Source organism: Macaca thibetana, chromosome 11, assembly GCF_024542745.1.
Source record: "Macaca thibetana thibetana isolate TM-01 chromosome 11, ASM2454274v1, whole genome shotgun sequence".
Taxonomy (NCBI): Eukaryota; Metazoa; Chordata; class Mammalia; order Primates; family Cercopithecidae; genus Macaca; species Macaca thibetana.
This window is the reverse complement of record NC_065588.1, coordinates 59197675-59219979: the sequence shown is the minus strand read 5'-3', so window position 1 is coordinate 59219979 and position 22305 is coordinate 59197675. Positions and strand designations below refer to the sequence as shown.

Genomic DNA, 22305 nt, shown 5'->3' with positions numbered 1-22305 from the left:
GCCATTGCTTTTGGTGTTTTAGTCATGAAGTCCTTGCCCATGCCTATGTCCTGAATGGTATTGCCTAGGTTTTCTTCTAGGCTTTTTATGATTTTAGGTCTAACATTTAAGTCTTTAATCCATCTTGAATTAATTTTTGTATAAGGTGTACAGAAGGGATCCAGTTTCAGCTTTCTACATATGGCTAGCCAGTTTTCCCAGCACCATTTATTACATAGAGAATCCTTTCCCCATGTCTTGTTTTTGTCAGGTTTGTCAAAGATCAGATGGTTGTAGGTGTGTGGTGTTATTTCTGAGGCCTCTGTTCTGTTGCATTGGTCTCTCTCTCTCTTTTGGTACCAATACCATGCTGTTTTAGTTACTCTAGCCTTGTAGTGTAGTTTGAAGTCAGGTAGCATGATGCCTCCAGCTTTGTTCTTTTGGCTTAGGATTGTCTTGGCAATGTGGGCTCCTTTTTGGTTCCATATGAACTTTAAAGTAGTTTTTATCAGTTCTGTGAAGAAAGTCATTGGAAGCTTGATGGGGATGGCATTGAATCTATAAATTACTTTGGGCAGTATGGCCATTGTCACGATATTGATTCTTCCTATCCATGAGCATGGAATGTTCTTCCATTTGTTTGTGTCCTCTTTTATTTCATTGAGCAGTGGTTTGTAGTTCTCCTTGAAGAGGTCCTTCACATCCTTTGTAAGTTGGATTCCTAGGTATTTTATTCTCTTTGTAGCAATTGTGAATGGAAATTCACTCATGATTTAGCTCTCTGTCTGTTATTGGTATATAGGAATGCTTATGTTTTTTGCACATTGATTTTGTATCCTGAGACTTTGCTGAAGTTGCTTATCAGCTTAAGGAGATTTTGGGCTGAGATGGTGGGGTTTTCTAAATATACAATCATGTCATCTGCAAACAGGGACAATTTGACTTCCTCATTTCCTAATTGAATACACTTTATTTCTTTCTCTTGCCTGATTGCCCTCACCAGAACTTCCAACACTACGTTGAATAGGAGTGGTGAGAGAAGGCATGCCTGTCTTGTGCCAGTTTTCAAAGGGAATGCTTCCAGTTTTTGCTCATTCAGTATGATATTGATCATCGGTTTGTCATAAATAGCTTTTATTATTTTGAGATACGTTCCATCAATACCTAGTTTATTGAGAGTTTTTAGCATGAAGAGTTGTTGGATTTTGTCAAAGGCATCTTTTGAGGTAATCTATTTTCCTCATCTGCATCTATTGAGGTAATCATGTGGTTTTTGTCATTGGTTCTGTTTATGTGATGGATTACATTTATTGATTGCTTATGTTGAACCAGCCTTGCATCCCAGAGATGAAGCCGACTTGACCGTGATGGATAAGCTTTTTGATGAGCTGCTGGATGTGGTTTGCCAGTATTTTATTGAGGATTTTCCCATTGATGTTCATCAGGGATATTGGTCTAAAATGCTCTTTTTTTGTTGTGTCTCTGCCGGGCTTTGGTATCAGGATGATGCTGGCCTCATAGAATGAGTTAGGGAGGGTTCCCTCTTTTTCTATTGATTGGAAGTTTCAGAAGGAATGGTACTAGCTCCTTTTTGTACCTCTGGTAGAATTCAGCTGTGAATCCCTCTGGTCCTGGACTGTTTTTGGTTGGTAGGCTATTTATTTCCTCAATTTCAGAGCCTGTTATTGGTCTATTCAGAGAGTCAACTTCTTCCTGGTTTAGTCTTTGGAGGGTGTACGTGTCCAGGAATTTATCCATTTCTTCTAGATTTTCTAGTTTATTTGCGTAGAGGTGTTTATAATATTCTCTAATAGTAGTTTGTATTTCTATGGGATTGGTGGTGATATCCCGTTTATCATTTTTTATTACATCTACTTGATTCTTCTCTCTTTTCTTCTCTATTAGTCTTGCTAGCAGTCTAACAATTCTGTTGATCTTTTCAAAACACCAGCTCCTGAATTCATTGATTTTTTGAAGAGTTCTTTGTGTCTCTATCTCCTTCAGTTTTGTTCTGATCTTAGTTATTTCTTGCCTTCTGCTAGCTTTTGAATTTGTTTGCTCTTGCTTCTCTAGTTCTTTTAATTGTGATGTTAGGATGTCAATTTTAGATCTTTCCTGCTTTCTCTTGTGGGCATTTAGCGCTATAAATTTCCCTCTACACACCACTTTAAATGTGTCCTGGAGATTCTGGTATGTAGTGTCTTTGTTCTCATTGGTTTCAAAGAACATCTTTATTTCTGCCTTCATTTTGTTATTTACCCAATAGTCATTCAGGAGCAGGTTATTCAGTTTCCATGTAGTTGTGCGATTTTGAGTGAGTTTCTTAATCCTGAGTTCTAATTTGATTGCACTGTGGTCTGAGAGACAGTTTGTTGTGATTTCTGTTCTTTTACATTTGCTGAGGAGTGCTTTACTTCCAACTATTTTGGAATAAGTGTGATGTGCTGAGAAGAATGTTATGGTCTGTTGATTTGGGGTGGAGAGTTCTGTAGATGTCTGTTAGGTCCGCTTAGTGCAGAGCTGAGTTTGAGTCCTGGATATCCTTGTTAACCTTCTGTCTCATTGATCTAATATTGACAGTGGGGTGTTAAAGTCTCCCATTATTATTGTGTGGGAGTCTAAGTCTCTTTGTAGGTCCGTAAGGACTTGCTTTATGAATCTGGGTGCTCCTGTATTGGGTGCATACATATTTAGGATAGTTAGCTCTTCTTGTTGAATTAATCCCTTTACCATTATGTAATGGCCTTCTTTGTCTCTCTTGATCTTTGTGGATTTAAAGTCTGTTTTATCAGAGACTAGGATTGCAACCCTGCTTTTTTTTTTTTTCTTTGCATTTGCTTGGTAGATCTTCCTCCACCCCTTTATTTTGAGTCTATGTGTGTCTCTGCACATGAGATGGGTCTCCTGAATACAGCACACTGATGGGTCTTGACTCTATCCAATTTGCCAGTCTGTGTCTTTTAATTGGAGCATTTAGCCCATTCACATTCAAAGTTAATATTGTTATGTGTGAATTTGATCCTGTCATTATGATGTTAGCTGGTTATTTTGCCCATTAGTTGATGCAGTTTCTTCCTGGCATCAGTGGTCTTTACAATTTGGTATGTTTTTGCAGTGGCTGGTACCAGTTGTTCCTTTCCATGTTTAGTGCTTCCTTCAGGAGCTCTTGTAAGGCAGGCCTGGTGGTGACAAAATCTTTCAGCATTTGCTTGTCTGTAGAGGATTTTATTTCTCCTTCACTTATGAAGCTTAGTTTGTCTGGATATGAAATTCTGGGTTGAAAATTCTTTTATTTAAGAATGTTGAATATTGGCCCTCATTCTCTGCTGACTTGTAGGGTTTCTGCTGAGAGATCTGCTGTTGGTCTGATTGGCTTCCCTTTGTGGGTAACCTTTCTTTCTGGCTGCCCTTAACATTTTTTCCTTCATTTCAACCTTGGTGAATCTGACAATTATGTGTCTTGGGGTTGCTCTTCTCGAGGAGTATCTTTGTGGTGTTCTCTGTGTTTCCTGAATTTGAATGTTGGCCTGCCTTGCTAGGCTGGGGAACTTCTCCTGGATCTTACCCTGCAGAGTGTTTTCCAACTTGATTCCATTCTCCCCATCACTTTCAGGTACACCAATCAAATGTAGATTTGGTCTTTTCACATAGTCTCATATTTCTTGGAGGCTTTGTTCATTTCTTTTTACTTTGTTTTCTCTACACTTTGCTTCTCGCTTTATTTCATTAATTTGATCTTCAGTCACTGATACCCTTTCTTCCAGTTGATCGAATTGGCTACTGAAGCTTGTGCATGTGTCACGTAGTTCTTGTGCCATAGTTTTCAGCTCCATCAGGTCATTTAGGGTCTTCTCTACACTGTTTATTCTAGTTAGCCATTTATCTAATCTTTTCTCAAGGTTTTTAGCTTCTTTGCGATGGGTTCAAACATCCTCATTTATCTCAGAGAAGTTTGTTATTACCGACCTTCTGAAGCCTACTTCTGTCAGCTCGTCAAAGTCATTCTCCATCCAACTTTGTTCCGTTGCTGGAGAGGAGCTGCGATCCTTTGAGGAGAAGCTCTGGTTTTTAGAATTTTCAGCTTTTCTGCTCTGGTTTCTGCCCATCTTTGTGGTTTTATCTACCTTTGGTCTTTGATGCTAGTGACCTACAGATGGGGTTTTGGTGTGGATGTCCTTTTTGTTGATGTTGATGCTATTCCTTTCTGTTTGTTAGTTTTCCTTCTAAGAGTCAGGTCTCTCAGCTGCAGGTCTGCTGGAGTTTCCTGGAGTTCCACTCCAGACCCTGTTTGCCTGGGTATCACCAGCGGAGGCTGCAGAACAGCAAATATTGCTGCCTGGTCCTTCCTCTGGAAGCTTAGTCCCAGAGGGGCACCCACCTGTATGAAGTGTCAGTCGGCCCCTACTGGGAGATGTCTCCCAGTTATGCTACATGGGGGTCAGGGACCCACTTGAGGAGGCAGTCTGTCCGTTCTCAGAGCTCAAACACTGTGCTGGGAGAACCACTGCTCTCTTCAGAGCTGTCAGACAGGGATGTTTAAGTCTGCAGAAGTTTCTGCTGCCTTTTGTTCAGCTATGCCCTGCCCCCAGAGGTGGGGTCTACAGAGGCAGCAGGCCTTGCAGAGCTGTGGTAGGCTCTGCCCAGTTTGAGCTTCCCCAGCTGCTTTGTTTACCTACTCAAGCCTCAGCAATGGTGGACGCCCCTCCCCCTGCTAGGCTGCTGCCTCACCAGTGGATCTCAGACTGCTGTGCTAGCAGTGAGCAAGACTCCGTGAGCGTGGGACCCGCTGAGCCAGGCACAGGATATAATCTCCTGGTGTGCCATTTGTTAAGGCCATTGGAAAAGAGCGGTATTTGGGCAGAAGTGTCCTGATTTTCCAGGTACAGTCTGTCATGGCTTCCCTTAGCTAGGAAAGGGAATTCCCTGACCCCTTGCACTTCCCGGGTGAGGTAATGCCCTGCCCTGCTTCTGCTCGCCCTCTGTGGGCTGCACCCACTGTCCAACCAGTCCTAATGAGATGAAGCAGGTACCTCAGTTTGAAATGCAGAAATCACAGTCTTCTGCGTCGATCATGCTGGGAGCTGCAGACTGGAGCTGTTTCCGTTAGGCCATCCAGGAACGGACTCGTGTTTGAGCTCTTGACAGTGGCACCTGACTTACAAGAAAAAAAATACAAATTAATTTCAGGTTCCATCTGGATCAGGAGCTAAAGAAGCAATGTCTGAAAGAAGTAAAACAACAACAACAACAAACAAAAGGCACTCAAATTTAAATGTTTTAAGGTGTTCTGCCCTGTAGTATTTTAGCCTGAAGAAATGCAAGCGAATGTGGTTGAATTTTTCTAGTCTCCATCTCCAACACTCTCTAATAGATCTAGGTTTTGTTTTGTTTTTGTTTTTTTTTTTTAATTAAGAGTTTAGTGATATAACTTATAATACAGAAACAATAAGCATTTCTCCTTTGGGGTTAAGAAAGCAACATTTTGGCTGGGCGCAGTGGCTCACGCCTGTAATCCCAGCACTTTGGGAAGCCAAGGCGGGCGGATTGCCCGAGCTCAGGAGTTCGCGACTAGCCTGGGCAACACAGTGAAACCCCGTCTCTTCTGAAATACAGAAAATTAGCTGGGCTTGGCAGCATGCACCTGTATTCCCAGCTTCTTGGGAGGCTGAGGCAGGAGAATGGTGCGAACCCGGGAGGCGGAGCTTGCAGTGAGCCGAGATCACGCCACTGCACTCCAGCCTGGGTGGCAGAGCAAGACTCTGTCCCAAAAAAAATAAGAGAGCAACATTTTGAGATATTTGATGAAGCGGGTATGTAGTGTAGTAGAGAAGGATGTTCTCAGTGACAAATGAAGGTGGAACTTTTCTTGTGCCTGGATCATTTTGGGGTAGCTTAATGTGAAGAGTTGTAAGCCCACAGTCTGGCAGAGAGCAAATAGATACTCTGTGGCAATGTGCAAGCCTCTTAACATGCCTATACCTCTGGGTACTGATTTGGGAATATAGGATGGGTGGGCAGGAAAGAAGGATGTCTACAATTCTAGCACTTCCAAAAGACACTTTCATGACACTGTCTCTTAGGAAAGCTGCTGTAAGCTTGTTGAGGAGAACACCTTATTCCCAACGGCCGCCTGATTCCCACAGAAGGCTTTTAAATTAACCAGCTCAAGATTTGTGGACATGAATCACCATTGCTAGGTTTTCTTTCCTTTGACTTGGAAGGTTATAAAGAGTCTTTATTTATCACACTGATTGCCATCCTCAGGTGAAAACACAGCTTTTCCAAGAGACTTTGCTTTTTAGTTTCCAAATATTTAGTCATTCCAGGAATGAGATAAGAGGAGGACGGTACCAGGTGACTTCTCTGTGGAAGGAGAAAGAGATCACTGTGAACGGCTTGTCATAACCTAGCATTAAGATAAGAAGTGCATGTACTTACATAAGATGCGTAGGTGGGAAATATTTAGGGTATTGTGGCCATAACCAGGGCATTTTTTTGCCCACATCTGACTCCCTATTTGGAACAGATTGTTTTTGACTTGAGACTAGACTTCTGAACACATGCATTCTAAGTCTACTTCCTTAGGAGCACCCTTGTGTTGTTTAATTTAGCCAAAACACATCAAAGTGTGTGGTTTCAGTATCTGCTAGTTCAGTGTCTAATTACAATAACAGGAGAGGGCTGTGTCAGCATCTCAGCCAAGACCATCAGCAGGGGAGAGGAAAGCTGATTATCTTTCTCAGCAGAGGACAGGGCAGCACTGTGGGAACTCCAGGCAAATAGAATCAAAATGGGGCAGGGAGAGGCAAAAGGAACATGAGAAAGGGACTATTTCAACTTTCTGAACTGAGGTTTTGAGCCATTTGCCATTCTTTTTATCTGTTGTTGTAAGAAGTACTCTTTCACCCCCAAAACGTGACATGAAGATTACTTCTGGTTCTACAACAGCGGCCCTTTGGAATGTTTGGCCCTCATCGGGCAGTTGGCTCCCTGCAAGGATGTCAGCTATAAAAATGTAATAGGAGCAGCCTTTTAGTCATCTCATTTTATTATGCTAACATTTTGTTCCTTGTTCTGCTCATATGAAGAAAATAAGAATTTTCTTTTCTTCTTAGATTTTTAAATTTTTTTTCTTTGAGGCAAGGTCTCGCTCTGTCGCCCAGGCTGTAGTTCAGTGGTGCGATCTTGGCCCACTGCAAGCTCCGCCTCCTGGGTTCATGCCATTCTCCTGCCTCAGCCTCCCGAGTAGCTGGGACTAGAGGCGCCCACCACCACGCCTGGCTAAGTTTTTGTATTTTTAGTAGAGACGGGGTTTCACCGTGTTAGCCAGGATGGTCTGGATCTCCTGACCTTGTGATCCGCCCACCACGGCCTCCCAAAGTGCTGGGATTATAGGCATGAACCACTGCACCTGGCCAGTTTTGTTTGTTTGTTTGTTTGTTTTGTCAGTAATGCAGTGGTTTCTTTCAAAACTCTTTTAGTTCTAGGGACATAGAACTCTTGCCAGTGATTAAGATGGATTATTTTATACCTAGGAATTGAGGAGACTGATGTCAGCTGGAGTCCCTTTAAAGATCCCTTCTTGGTGGGTGTTGGATGACTCTGAAGACCAGGTTTGACCAAGATGTACATAGTAGCTGAGAACACAACATGGTTTTACTATAGTTTCCCACTGTGGCAAAATGTAAGGTGCAAGGAAAATAAATTATGTTGAGATGGAAATTTCTTCTTGCTTCACTTATAATCTGACTTCCCACAGCTTTAAGTGGGAAGAACATTGTCAGGGGCAATAAACTTTATTTTCTTCTTTCATTTCTTCTTTAAATAAATAAATAATACTCAGGACTCATGTACCAGACACTGATTTTAGTGCCTTGCCAGTATTAATTCATTTAACCTCATATAGGCTGAGTATCCCTTATCCAAAATGCCTGAAACCAGAAGTGTTTTGGATTTCAGATTTTTTCAGATTTTGGACTATTTACGTATACATAATGAGATATCTTGGGAATGAGACCCAAGTTTAAACACAAAATTCATTCGTATTTTGTATGCACCTTATACACATAACCTGAAGGTAGTTTTCTTTTCCTTGGGGTTGCTAAATAAACGAGATGTAGTGTGCCTGTGCTTCTACCATGACTCATGGAGATCAGGTGTAGAATTCTCCACTTGTGATGTCATATCCGTGCTCAAAAGTTTTGGATTTCAGAGCATTTTCCAGACTTTTGGATTAGGAGTGCCCAAACTGTAATATGTGCCTAAATATGTATTATTATTGCTTTTTTTTGACTGATGAGGAAGCTGAGGCACGGAGCTAGAAAGTGTACATGTTGATTGAACCCAGGCAGTCTGGCCTCAGCATCTAGACTTACACCATGCTGCCTCTGTATCCATTAGCAGTTGAGACATAGAGCAGGAAAATCTCTTGGGGAAAGTCAGACATCAAGGAAGAATAACTCCTAATGTTGATATGTATAATTTCAATAAAATTTGATGCTAAATATTTTTTCATTTCCATTATGGTTTCTCTTTTGATATGGGAGTTAGTTAGCAGTGTCCCCTGTCAACTCAGAAACTGTAATAGCTCTTACTAAGGTGAAAAACAGAGCTAAAATGAAATGATCATCTTCTCTTCATAGTCCATTTTCTTGCTAAATTATAGAAAGACCATCGTTTGCATAAACCATGGGAAGAAAAAAAAAGCCTTCTGATTGGATAAGCATGAATACCTGAGTTTGAATCCTGTCTCTGCCCCTTACTAGATGTGTTATCATGTGCAAGTCAGTTGGCTTCTCCATACCTCAATTTTCCCGTCTGTAAATTGTTGATAATAGGTGCTATTTCATAGGCTTATTAGAGCAAAGTAAGTTAAAATATGAAAAGTGCTTAGAATAGTGCATGGGGTAAGTGCTCAATAAATATTATCTATTGTTGTTGTTGTTTCTAATAGTGGATTGGCAACTGCACTTCAGTATTATTTCACAGTACTTACGTTTTTTCCATAAACTAATTTAGGGAGAAGTTGTTGATGTATAACTAATAGTTTAAGAATATTCCCAAGTTGATTCTAGAATAAGTCACAATGCAGTTTAGCAAAAACTGTTACAAACTTTGTACTTTCTTTTATAAATTAATATTTTAAGACAGGTCTAAACTGCCATTTAAAAACAAAAGCCAAACTTACTAAACCTATCCTGCACCTTACTGTCTCATTATGTTGGAGGAATTCAGCCAAAGAAACCTGCATTTCATATTGTCATATTCTGAGAAGGAAGCAGCATATTCATTAAGGTATATGAAATTAAGGGACTTTTTTCCTCCACTGCAGAGCAGAGTATCTGAACAATTTAGTCAAAAAAAGAGGTATGGTAAAAAGTGAACTACACTGTAGGGTCATGGCTCCATGTGGACAGCAATAGAACATGGGCCCTAGGAAGGGCTTTCATGAAGTCACTCAAATGTTCTCTCATCTCTACCTCCTCATTGGCTTATTCTTCTCCCTTTCACTGTGGTACTGTGAGGATCAAATGAAAAACTGGACATTGAAAGCCCTGTGGATGGAATGCCTATAGCAGGTACTCTGGACTGTGCATTATCATCTTCACTGTGATTCCTGGAAAACTGGCCAGAAACTTTATGGAAATCAAATCATATAATCACATATATAGTGGGGAAACAGAAGAATATGGCAACTCTGTTTCCCCAAGGGGAAGTGATCAGTCCCTTTTCTTTGGCAGTGGGAGAGAAGGGTTGGAAAGTGCATTCTGTACTCATATAGGACATTTTGTAAAAATCAACCATGAGATGTCACTCAAAGTGGGATTTCTACATCTGTGATAGGCCTTTCGTACTGTTGATATGGCCCCTCCACCAGTTGTGTAAACACCTGAATAGTTAGGGTAGCAAAGGGAAGAATAATATTAAATAAGCCAAGGACTTGTGAATGTTACTAGGAGGATACCACTTTTTCCCTTCAGACAACTATTTCTAAATTAACAGTCTCCAAATCATAAGTTAAAAACAATTTTTTTGGCAGGGTGTGGTGACTCATGCCTGTAATTTCAAAGCGTTGGGAGATCAAGGCAGGAGGGTCGCTTGAAGCCAGGAGTTTGAGACCCAGCCTGGGCAACATAGCAAGACCCTCTCTACAAAAGATTTAAAAATTAGCCAGATGTGGTGGCACATGCCTGTAGTCCTAGCTTCTTGGGGCCAAGGCGGGAGGACAGCTTGAGGCCAGGAGTTCAAGACTAGCCTGGGCAAAATAGGGAGACCTCATCTCTACACAAATAAAAATAAAAAATAAATTAGCCTAGTGTGGTGGTGCACCCATCATCCTAGCTACTCAGGATGCTGAGGTGGGAGGATAGCCTGAAAACAGGAGATTGAGGCTACAGTAAACTATTATCATGCCACTGAACTCCAGCTTGGGTGACAGAGCAAGACCTTGTCTCTTAAAAAAAAGAAATGCACCCCAAAGTGTTTGTTCATTTATTGATCATTTATTGATATATAACCTACTACTGTATATCCATAAAGTATATAATTATTTTAAAATTATAAAGATACATTAAACATTTTTTAAATGTTTTAATAATTGAAGGGCAATAAAGGTAAAAAGGCAATGTTTTAAAATAACAGCGAACAGTGATACAGTGTTAATTGTATGCCAGGCATTGATTTAAGTGTTTTTCATACAGTAACTCATTTACTGTCTTGCTGAGAGCAAAGACTTCATGCTATCATTAGCTAATATATCAAGGCAAAATTCATCATTAACAATAGCGAGTATAATTCCATATTTCAACTGTCCCCTTGAGGGTTTCAGAGTGTTTTGGCTAGATATGATGATGATGATTGTCAGATATGACTGGATTGTCATTCCTGGGAATATCAAGTGCCAGCTCTGACATGTTCTTGTTTGCTCATGTTTTCTATCTGTAGTTTCTTTGCAGACATTTTTTTAACCTGTTGTCTACTATGTGAGGAATAATTTTAGTTTAAAATTTAGTATTATAATCACCACTTAGGGGCACAGGTCCCCTGCAATGGGTTGCCATGTACCAAAACTAACAGGCATGGAAGAGCACCAGCATCCCATGCACGCGGAGGATTGACTTACCTGCCACGCGAGGGCGCCAGTGTCATCCCGAATGAAAACTAGGAAAGCATTTCTAACGTGTCTCTTACACGCCAACCGACTGTTTTTCAATTCCCCCTCACAGTCATGTGCTTCGTGTGGAGAGCACTAGTCTCAGGGGAAGAGGGATGAAGAGGTTTGCAAACCTCTAGAGCTCTGTGCAGTGAGTAAAGGAAGGCAAAACCGTGGTTTCCTTAAGCTGGAACAAATACCTCAAACCCCACTCTTTGACTTTGTGTATTTCCTCCCCTACATCTGGGTATTTCTGTTGGTCTCCACAGGAAACGTCTGAGGTTATGTATAGAACCTCTCCTTCTTAGCTGGCACTCCATAAGAGGGGGTGGGTACCTCACAACCACCCAGATGGCTAACGCTGGCTGTTTTAGTCTATGGATTCCCCGGAGTTCAGGTGCGTGTGATGTGGCTCTTGTTTGAGTAGGGCTAAAATTTAAGCTGGTCATTCTTGACATCCTTTGTTGGCCCTGCAATCAGTATACCTGAAGCTGAATGGACACCACCTGCTTGTTTCTGAAATGACTTCAGCTCCTTGTTTAATAGATAGATTTCTGTTTGGAACAATCTTATATTTGTTGAAAGGCCCAAGGAGTCTTTTCCAGTTAGAACTCATTAAGTTCTGGCATACTAGATTTTTTGAAAAATGGGAAAAGGAAAATAAAATCATTTAAAAGCAGTTTCCTTTGCAAGAAGAGAATGTAATAGTGAGCCTACTGTAGAGAAAGCCTAAAAGAGAAACAGAATTTTTAAGCTCTCAATTATTCACCTTCTGGAATCTTCCTTCATCAGGCTGCAGATGTATTCCTGAACAGAGGTAGGTAGGCATATGTGTGTTATAAATTGCGTGTAAGACTGATTCTTTGTAAATGAAATAATTTAGAGTGCAATTTTGAGGAAAACTGCCTCAAAGTTACTGTTTTGTGAGTCAGAAGTGATTTCTGCCAAATTGAATTATATGGTTAAGTCAGGAAGGGGCTTGATACTGTTTTTCTTCAAGTGGAGTACACGTTTAACTCATGTTTATCTGGAGCAAAAATAAGGTTAAACATTTGTTAAAATGAGTATGAGTAATTTTAAAGTGTATTATGTCAAGAGCTAGGTTACTCTAATTATGAAGGGTCTGATTTGCATCCTGTGCTGGTGCCCTATCAACATTTTCTGAAGTTTCCAGAAGAGTAATGCAGAGCCATTGCCGAAACATTTTAGCAATCAGACACGTATGCAATTACTAGTAAGCAATAACCAAATTAAAATAATGCAAGCAACACTGAAGTGCAAAGACCACAGAGTAACAGAAGCCAAGGAGATTAATTACACAAAGTTGTGTGCCACTGGGAAGATGGAAAGATCCCTTAACTTGGAGTCTGAAGAACTAGGTTCAAATCCTATCTCTGCCACATACCAGTAGAGTTACTGAAACTATCTGTACCCCAGTTTCACTGTTGGCAAAATGGAGTGACACCCATTTTATTGTGATGTTAGGGGGATTAAACATAGGTGCTTGATAGATTTGTATTAGTTTATTCTCATGCTGCTAATAAAGACATACCAGAGATTGGGTAATTTATAAAGGAAAGAGGTTTAATTTACTCACAGTTCAGCATGGCTGGGGAGGCCTCAGGAAACTTACAATCATGGTGGAAGGGGAAGCAAACACATCCTTCTTCACATGGTGGCAGAAAGGAGAAGTGCAGAGCAAAGGGGAGGGAAAGCCCCTTATAAAACCATGAGATCTCGTGAGAACTCACTATCACAAAAACAGCATGGAGGTGACCTCCCCCATGATTCAATTACCTCCAACAGGGTCCCTCCCATGACATGTGGGGATTATGAGATCTACAGTTCAAGATGAGATTTGGGTGGAGACACAGTCAAACCATATCAGATGTCCTTTGAACTAAGTCTTCCTTTAGGGGAAATAAGAAAGGTGAACAGAAGCAACAGGAGTTACACAGTAGAGTGAGATGAGTGCCCCATTTGACAGAATTGGAAGTTAGGAGCTCAGATGTGCAGCCTGGTCTCTCCACCTGCTCAGTGTCCCCCCAGGCTATTTAATAATATAAGTAATTACCATTACTTCTAGTGTTTTTGCTACTCCTATATGCTAAACACAGTGCTATATGTTTTATTATTTTTAAAATATACAGTACAATTAACTTTTTCCTTTTGGTATACAGTTTTGTGAATTTTAACATACGCATAGATACATATCATCACTGCTGCAACCAGGATTCAGAGCAGTTTCATCATGACAGAGAACTCCTTCTTGCTATCCCTTCATGGCCATACCCCTTCCTGTGTGCCCCCCATACCCCATGGTTAGCTGCACATTTAATACATGTTATCCACTCATGTAATATGCACTTTGTTTTTCTAACACTCATCACACTTGTAATTACCTGATCATATTCTAGATTGTTGGTTCAAGAGCTTGGGAACCATGACATTTTCATTCTCTGCTGTATCCCTAGTGCCCAGCATGGAGCCTGGCACATAGGAAAGGAGGCTCCAAGACATGTATCATTACATGAAGCAATCCTACTGTTCATACCACCATTTTGCCCTGTCCTCTATCTTCTTCTTCAAATAAGGAAATGGAGTTGAGAGAAGTTAAGTAAGTTCCCCAAGGTCACATAGTAGTAAATTTCAGAACCCAGATTTGTCTTGATCTAAAGCCTGTGGCCTTTCTGTGTTAAGACATATGGTAGATAGAATATGTTTGTTTTAACTCATTTGAAAATGTGTAAGTAAATACCCAGCATTTTAAATAACTAAAATTGTCCTTGGACTGTTAAATAATGTAAATGCTTAAAACTTGTTTATTTACCATATAAACACAAAATCTTATACTCAGAGTGAATACCAAACTGAGGAGATGTTCCTCCCTTGCCAACAGTATGAGGGATGGATGTGCCCTAGCTCAGAAGAGATTGGATTGAGAGAGAGAGGGAGAGTGAGTTTCATATTGGTTATGTAGGATCATGAGGCTCAGCAGTCAAGTACAGCCAGAGATGGCAATGTCTCTTTGCTTTCCTTGGAGCCCCTCTCAGATTCCCAGGGTCCTAGATGCAGGCTCCTTATTTGCTTGGCACACTTGGCCTCAGGGAGCTGAGAGGACATAGTCCTGGGTAAATAAAGCAGGATCAAGTCATCCCCAATCCTGGAGTAGGTTAGGGTTATGATATTCTGTTTGTTTTACCAATGTGAAGTGTCTTATATAAAATCCCTATTTGCCAAGCTACTGTATTGCTTTGAAAAAATAAAAACCATTCTGTCCTTTTCTTTATTTGTATATTTAAATAAGTAGCGAACATCTATTCTGTACGAGGCACTCATTGGGAATACTAGAGTGAATGAGACACACGGAAGTCTCTGTGAGCAGGGCTGATGCATACTGGTACAGAAAATGGGATGCACAGGGGCTGAGGTGATCCAAGCAGGCTTGATGGAATAGGTCACACTTCCACCAAAAACTGAAGGATAGTTTTCCAAGCAGAGATAGGGATCAGTGTTTCAGGCAGAAGAAAAACATGATGGTCATAGTTCCAGAGGTCACTGAGAGTTAGAAGAGAGGAAATGAGAGACGTTCAGGACCACTCAAAGAAGCAAGAGATGTGCTAAAGAGGAATAGTAACTAGATCATTCAGTGTCTGTAAGACATGTCAGCATCTAAAAAAAAAAAAATGGCATTTTAAGGGCGGTAGGGAGTAACCAAAGATTCTAAGCAGTGAAGCAATACATGTGTATTTGCAGTGAAATCGCAGGTTTCAGATGCTTTAAAAGCATCATGTTCATACCATTTGTGATTCCCCAGGCCAATCTCTTAGATTCATAGTTGCATTGCCCAGGCTACCTTATCTCCGGCTTAGACTCCTAACCTTGATGAAGGCCCCTCACTGCTCGTGTGACACTGAGGAGACATTCATTCCTTCATGTTCCCAGGTCTGACTTTATGCATCAAACCATCTTGCTTACCTTACAGCAGTTGATGGCATCATTTTGAGAGGAACCAGGTAGGAAAGAAGGGGGAATCCTCATATCCTTCTTAAAATAAGTGTACAGTCTGGGCCTGGTAGCTCACCCCTGTGATCTCAGCACTTTGGGAGGCTGAGGTGGGTGGATGACTTGAAGCCAGGAGTTTGAGACCAGCTTGGCCAACATGGTGAAACCCTGTCTCTACTAAAAGTAAAAAATTAGCCTGGCATGGTGGCATATGCCTTAGTACCAGCTACTTGAGAGGCTGAAGCGGGATAATCACTTGGGCCTGGGAGGCAGAGGCTGCAGTGAGCCAAGATCGCACCACTGCACTCCAGACTGGGTGACAGACTCTGTCTCAGAAAAAAAATAAAATAAGGGTACAGCAAAACCTGTTTGATCATTCCACCTTTGAAAATAGATTTTTAGCACTTTGGGAGGCCGAGACGGGCGGATCACAAGGTCAGGAGATCGAGACCATCCTGGCTAACACGGTTCTCTACTAAAAAAATACAAAAAACTAGCCGGGCGAGGTGGTGGGCGCCTGTAGTCCCAGCTACTTGGGAGGCTGAGGCAGGAGAATGGCGTAAACCCAGGAGGCGGAGCTTGCAGTGAGCTGAGATCCGGCCACTGCACTCCAGCCTGGGCGACAGAGCGAGACTCCGTCTCAACAAACAACAACAACAACAAAAAAAAAAAAAAAAAATAGATTTTTATTATCTGTAATATTTTGGTCACATTTCAAACACATGTAGCCCTCTCTGGCCTCATATTGTGCTTTGAAACACGTCTTGCAGTCCTACATGAGCCTTTTAAATTCTAGTGCTTCTTTCTTGCCATGCAGCTTTCATAGCACTACTAGGTACAGAGGAATTACATCTCACTAGTACCCCCAAGGTGGTAAATAGAGGCTTCTCAGTCTGCCTTGCCAGACTGGAATCTCACCCTAGCCCTCAAGGTCACTGTCCAGATGCTGCTCAGGGTGCGGTGGAAGCTTCTGGAAGGAGATGATATTTAAGCTGCATACTGAAAGCCAGGTGGAAGTTATGTAAAGGAGGTGGTGATGGTTAGTGGTTTGTGATGAGCTGCAAGTTTGGTAGTTTGGTGTGGGTGGGAATTGAGTAAGGTCTAGAATGTGGGGAGAGATTATCAGAGACTGCAAACTAGAGGCTCACGGACAGGAGCCAGCCCATAGAGCAGGCTGTTAGACTCATAAAAGAAAATGACCAAATTTGTATTTTAGGAAAAATCACTCTGGTTGCAACTCAGGTTGTAGAGTAGAAAAATGGTCTCTGGCACTATGTATAAATTAAGGCAAGCTTTCCCTCAGGGGATAGGGTAGGGGTGGTCACTTTAGCAAAGAGGTTGATGGCTGCAAGCATGAACTCTGGTCTCTGCTGCATAACTTAATAGATGGTGACCTAGAGTGGTTATATTCTCTGCCTCTCATTTTCCTACAATATAAAATGCAGATAATTACCACACCTCTCACAGAGGACCGGAGGAAGGATTAAATGAGTTCGTATTTGTAAAGCATTTAGAGTATTGCCTGCTATATAAGGTTCCTTAAATGATGGGATGGGTGGCCAAACACAGTGCCTCATACCTGTAATCCCAGCACTTTTGGAGGCTAAGGCAGGAGGACTGCTTGAGCCCAGGACTTCACTAGCCTGGGCAACATAGCAAAACCTCATCTCTGAAAAATACAAAAATGAGCTGGATGTGGTGGTGCATGCCTGTAGTCCCAGCTGCTTGAGAGGCGGATGCTGGAGGATCACTTGAGCCTGGGAGGTTGAGGCTTCAGTAAGTCATGGTTGTGCCAGTGCACTCCAGCCTGGGTGACAGAGCAAGATCCTGTCTCAAAAACTAAATAAATGATGGGAAGGTTTTTCTGGACCTGTAACTGGATGTGTTTCTCTGACCTTAGGGTCTCTTACACTTTTAACAGCTGAGCTGAACTCTAAGCACACACTGTGGTTGTATTTCCCCGAATAGTATGTCCCTCACTTTACATCCCCCTAGCATAGGAGGACATTGAACATTTTAAAATCTCATTATGAACTTGTTTTTATCTAGTTCAAGGGATTAAAAACAACAACAACGAACCATGGCATAGAAATGTTAAGCAAAAGGGACAACCAGCTAGTGGCCCAACATCTGTCCTGCCTCCATTCAGCTGATGATTGGTGTTGAATAAGGGATTAGAATTCAAATCTTCTCATCCGTAATCATTGCTCTTTCCACTTTCCTATGAGTTAGAGCTCTTACTGTTTATACCTCTGTTTTATGATGCTTTTCATTGTTCATATGTGTTTCTTATGGCTGGAATGTGACTGAATGTTTTTTAGGGCAGCGTTTACCTCCTACCTTAGCATCATCACTTTCACCCTTACTTCCCTTCTAATCTCACAGAATAGCTTGAGTGATCGTTTAAAAACATAAATTGATTTTGTCATTCTCACTTCAGTCAATGGTTTTTTCTGTTGTTGTTACACTTAAGCTAAGCCAGGATCCTTCACGTGTCCTGTAAAAATTGAGTGTTCTAGCTGCTACCTCTCTCTCCACCCTCATCTTGCTCCTCACTCTCCCGCTCAGCCACACGGCCATGGTTTAGTCTATGCCCCTTCTACCGCAGGGGCCTTGCACCTGCTGTTGCTCTGCTTGGCATTCTCTCCCCTCCCCTCCTTATCTCATGAACTTCCATGCATCCTTGGCTTAGTCCTGATGTCCTCAGGAAGCCTTCTCCAATGTGTCCTGTCCCTCTGTAGGCTGGCCTTATAGTACTAAGAATTTCTCCTTGTCCTCTCTTTGATCAGATTTGTGATCTTATGTTTATATGTGTGATTATTTGATCAGTGTGTTAGTATGTTCTCTCACTTCTCTAAAGAAATACCTGAAACTGGGTAATTTATAAAGAAAAGAGGTTTAATTGGCTCACTGGTCCACAGGCAGTACAGGAAGCATGACTGGGGAGGCCTTAGGGAAATGTTCAGTCATGGTGGAAGGTGAAGGCGAAGCAGGCACGTCTTACATGGCCAGAGAAGGAAGATAGTGAAGGGGGAGGTGCTACACACTTTTAAACAACCAGATCTCGTGAGAATTCACTCACTGTGGCAAGAACAACAAGGGGAAATCCACCACCATGATGCAGTCACCTCCCACCAGGGCCCTCCTCCAACACTGGGGATCACAATTCAAGCTGAGGTTTGGCAGGGGACACAAATCCAAACCATATCAATCAGTGTTTATCTTCCCCATTGGACTAGTAAGGTCAAGCCATGTCTGATATCTCTTTCAGCCAATCTTTTATCTCTACTGCCTACTCTAGAGCCTGTTGCATAGAAAGTGCTCAAATCACATATTGGTTGAATAAAAAATCAACTATTTTATTTCTTAGCACCTAGCACAGAATTGAATGGAAATCAAGTTTTAAAGAGCACAGAGTAATGGCTCATGTCACCATACCTACTCAGTATCTACTGGCATTATACTAAGAATTTTATTTAATAGCTTCAGTTAAAAAAAAAAAAAAAAGCCTTCAGTATTTATTGCTGTAGGGTAGACAAGCCAACTAGTCAGAAGTAGATGTTATATGCATACTTTATCTCTTTGTCCATCAATTTTCTGAAAATAGAGATCCCAAATATTTATTTTTCTTAGTGTTTTATATCCTACCCCTCTAGTTACATTTTTTCAAATGTAATGTTTTATTTTTCCCAGTTTTATTGCAGTGTGATTGACAGAAATCATGTATTTAGGTGTGCATGATCTGATATATGGGTACATTGTGAAATGACTGCCACAATCAAGTTAATACATCCATTCCCTTACATAGTTACCAGTTTTTGTGTGTTTGTGGTGAGGACACTTAAAATCTACTCTCTTAGGTAATTTCAATATACAGTACAGTGTTACTAATTATAGTCACTATACTGTACATTAGATCCACAGAACTTACTCATTTTATAACTGAAACTTTGTACCCTTTGATCATTATCTCCCCATTTTCCTCAACCCCAGCGCCTGGCAACCACCATTCTACTCTCTGCTTCTACGAGTTTGACTCTTTTTTAGATTCCACATATGAGATCAAGCGGTATTTGTCTTTCTGTGTCTGTCTTATTTCACTTAGCATAATGCCCTCCAGGTTCATTCATGTTGTCGCAAATGGCAGAATTTCCTTCTTTTTGTGGCTGAATAATATCTTATTGTAAGTAATTAGTATACACCACATTTTCTTTACCATTCATTGATGGATGCTAAGGTTGTTTCAGGGTCTTGACTGTTGTGAATAATGCTGCAATGAACATTGGGCTATAGATACTGATTTCATTTCCTTTTGTTATATAACCAGCAGTAAAATTGCTTCATATGATGGTTCTATTTTTAATTTTTTGAGGAACCTCCATACTGTTTTCTGTAATGGCTGTACTCATTTACATTCCCACTGACAGAACAGAAGGTTCCTTTTTCTCCACATCCTAACACTTGTGTCGTTTTTTGTTTTTTTTTAATAATAGCGATTCTAACAGGTGTGAGGTGCTATCTCATTGTGGTTTTGATTTGCATTTTCCTGATGATTATTGATTTTGAGCACTTTTTCATATACCTGTTAGCCACTTGCATGTCTTATCTTAATTTGAGAAATGTCTATTCAGATCCTTTGTCTGTTTTTTAATAAAAAAGAAAAAGATTAAGAAAACAGTGAGTTTAATACATTGCAGTAGAAATTAACCAAAATGAACTATTGACAAAATGAAAGCATCCTTAATGAGCTATGGGACAACCTCTAGGGACTACTACAGGTGTAATTAGATTCTTCCAAGGAGAAAAGAGAGAAGGATACCAAACAAATTTTTTTTAAGAAATAATGGGTGAAATTTTTCTAAATGATATGAAATAAAGTCCACAGATCTAGAAAGACAAATTCCAAGCACATGAAACATGAAGAAAATGACATTAAGGTACATCATGCTCAAATTGCTCAAAGCCAGGATAAATGCAACTTTATTTTCTTAAACAACCTTTTTTCTTTTTCTTTTTCTTTTTTTTTTTTTTTCTTTTTGAGACAGGGTCACTCTGTCACCCTAGGCTGGAATATAGTGGCAAGTTCTTGGCCTCTTGCAACCTCCTCCTCCTGGATTCAAGGGATTCTCCCATTTCAGCTTTCTGAGTAGCTGGGATTACAGGCATGAGCCACTGCGCCCAGCTATTTTCTTATACAATCTTTAGGCCTTTTCTTTTTTCTTGACTATCTAGAACTCTCCAGTATGATGTTGAATAGAAGTAGTGAGAGCATACATTTTTTTTTTATTTTGCCCAATGTTATGGGAAAGCATTCAGTATTTCACCATGAAATATGATATGAGCTATAGATTTTCCTTAGATGCCCCTTATCTGGTTGGGTAAGGTCCTTAATTTCAGTTCACTGAGTTTTATGAAAGGTATCGATGGTGAGCATCTTTTCACAAGCCTGCTGGCCATTTGTCATCTTTGATGACATGTCTCTTCAAGCCCTTTGCCCATTTTTTCATTGGCTTGCTTGTTTTGTTTGTTTGCAATAGAATTGTAGGAGTTTCTTGTATATTTTGAAAATTAACCCCTTATCACACACATGCTTTGCAAGTGTTTCTTCTCATGCCATAGGCTACGTACCTTTTGGTTTTGTTGATTACTTCCTTTGCTGTGCAGAAACATTTTAGTAGTCCCACTTGTTTGTTTTTGCTTTGTTGCCTGTGCTTTGGTTATCATATCTAAATAATCATTGCCAAGACCAATATCAAGGAGTTTTTTCCCCACATGTTTTTTTCTAGGAGTTTTATGATTTCGGGTCTTACATCTAAGACTTTAGGCTATTTTGAGTTGGTTTCTGTATATGATGTAAGAAGAGGGCCCAATTTCATTCTTTTGCATGGGGATATTCACTTTTCCTAATACCATTTATTGGAGAGACTCTTCTTTCCCTAATGTGTATTCTTGGTACCCTTGTCAAAGATTAGTTGACAACATATGTGTGGGTTTATTTCTGAGCTCTCTATTCTATCAGCTATATCATAATTGAGCTCCTTTTCTCTAAGATCTAATGCATATGTAATTCAAACATGGGTTCAAAAGTGCTCATCTTGACATAGTCTAGAAATCCACCGGCAGCCACTAAACCCAATGTAGGTGAGGGAACCACCGGTTGCATGTAGCCATAAGTCAAGAAGAGGGAATGGAGAGACTGAGAGTCCACATCAGCTGGAGACTAGTTCTCCACATCAGCTGGAGAACTAAGGGAGGTGGAAAGTATAAAGAGGAGATTTGAATTGGCTGCATCTTGTGAGGCCTGGACTAGACTAGGTGTCTAGGGTGAAAACATGTTCTAAAAATTCAGGATGTAGACCAAGAAAGATGGAACAATTATCCCAGCATTTAAGGGCTCTGAAAGGGGAAAATGGGTCTACTTATTTCCCATTGTAAAACCTGAGAAATGGCCTTTTTCCAAGGCCCCAGACCAAACCTACTCTGGGAATGAAATAGGAGGTTCCAGGCACGGTGGCTCACGCCTATAATCCCAGCGCTTTGGGATAATCTCAGCACTTTAGGAAGCCAAGGTGGGCAGATCACTTGAGGCCAGGAGTTTGAGACCAGCCTGGCCAACATGGTGAAACCTCATCTCTACTAAAAATACAAAAAAGAAAAATTAGCTTGGTGTGGTGGCAGGCGCCTGTAGTCCCAGCTACTCCAGAGACTGAGGCATGAGAATTGCTTAAACCTGGGTGGAGTTTGCAGTGAGTCTAGATCGTGCCACTGAACTCCAACCTGGGCGACAGAGTGAGACAATCTCAAAAAAAAAAAAAAAAAAAAAAGACGGGAGGTAAGGAGTTAGATGTTCAAGCTGGACTCATACAGACTTGTCTGTTTGTAGGAGAGTTTTACGCAAACATTTACACCTCAAATTAAAGTAGATCTCACCCTCCAAGTAGTAGCTTAGTATGTGATCATTTGGGCTCGCTTGCTAGGTGGGGAGGCAGGGACCACTTCATCCTTCTGGTGCTGGTAACAATAGTGACTCATTTGGGGACCCTTCCCTAAGCGTTTTTTGTTTTGTTTTGTTTTGTTTTGGTTGCTATGTTTTGACTGCATTGTTTGCAGACGATAGACAGGCAACCAAGTGGACGCTCAGTCCCACAGGTGTTGCACAACCTGTATGA

At 41.0% G+C, this 22305-nt stretch overlaps 1 protein-coding gene across 1 annotated transcript in view; it reads left to right on the top strand.

Moving 5' to 3' along the window:
• The window catches only part of PPM1H (protein phosphatase, Mg2+/Mn2+ dependent 1H), a 1465797-nt gene that overhangs the window by 1286472 nt on the left and 157020 nt on the right, over positions 1-22305 (top strand). The window lies entirely within an intron of this gene.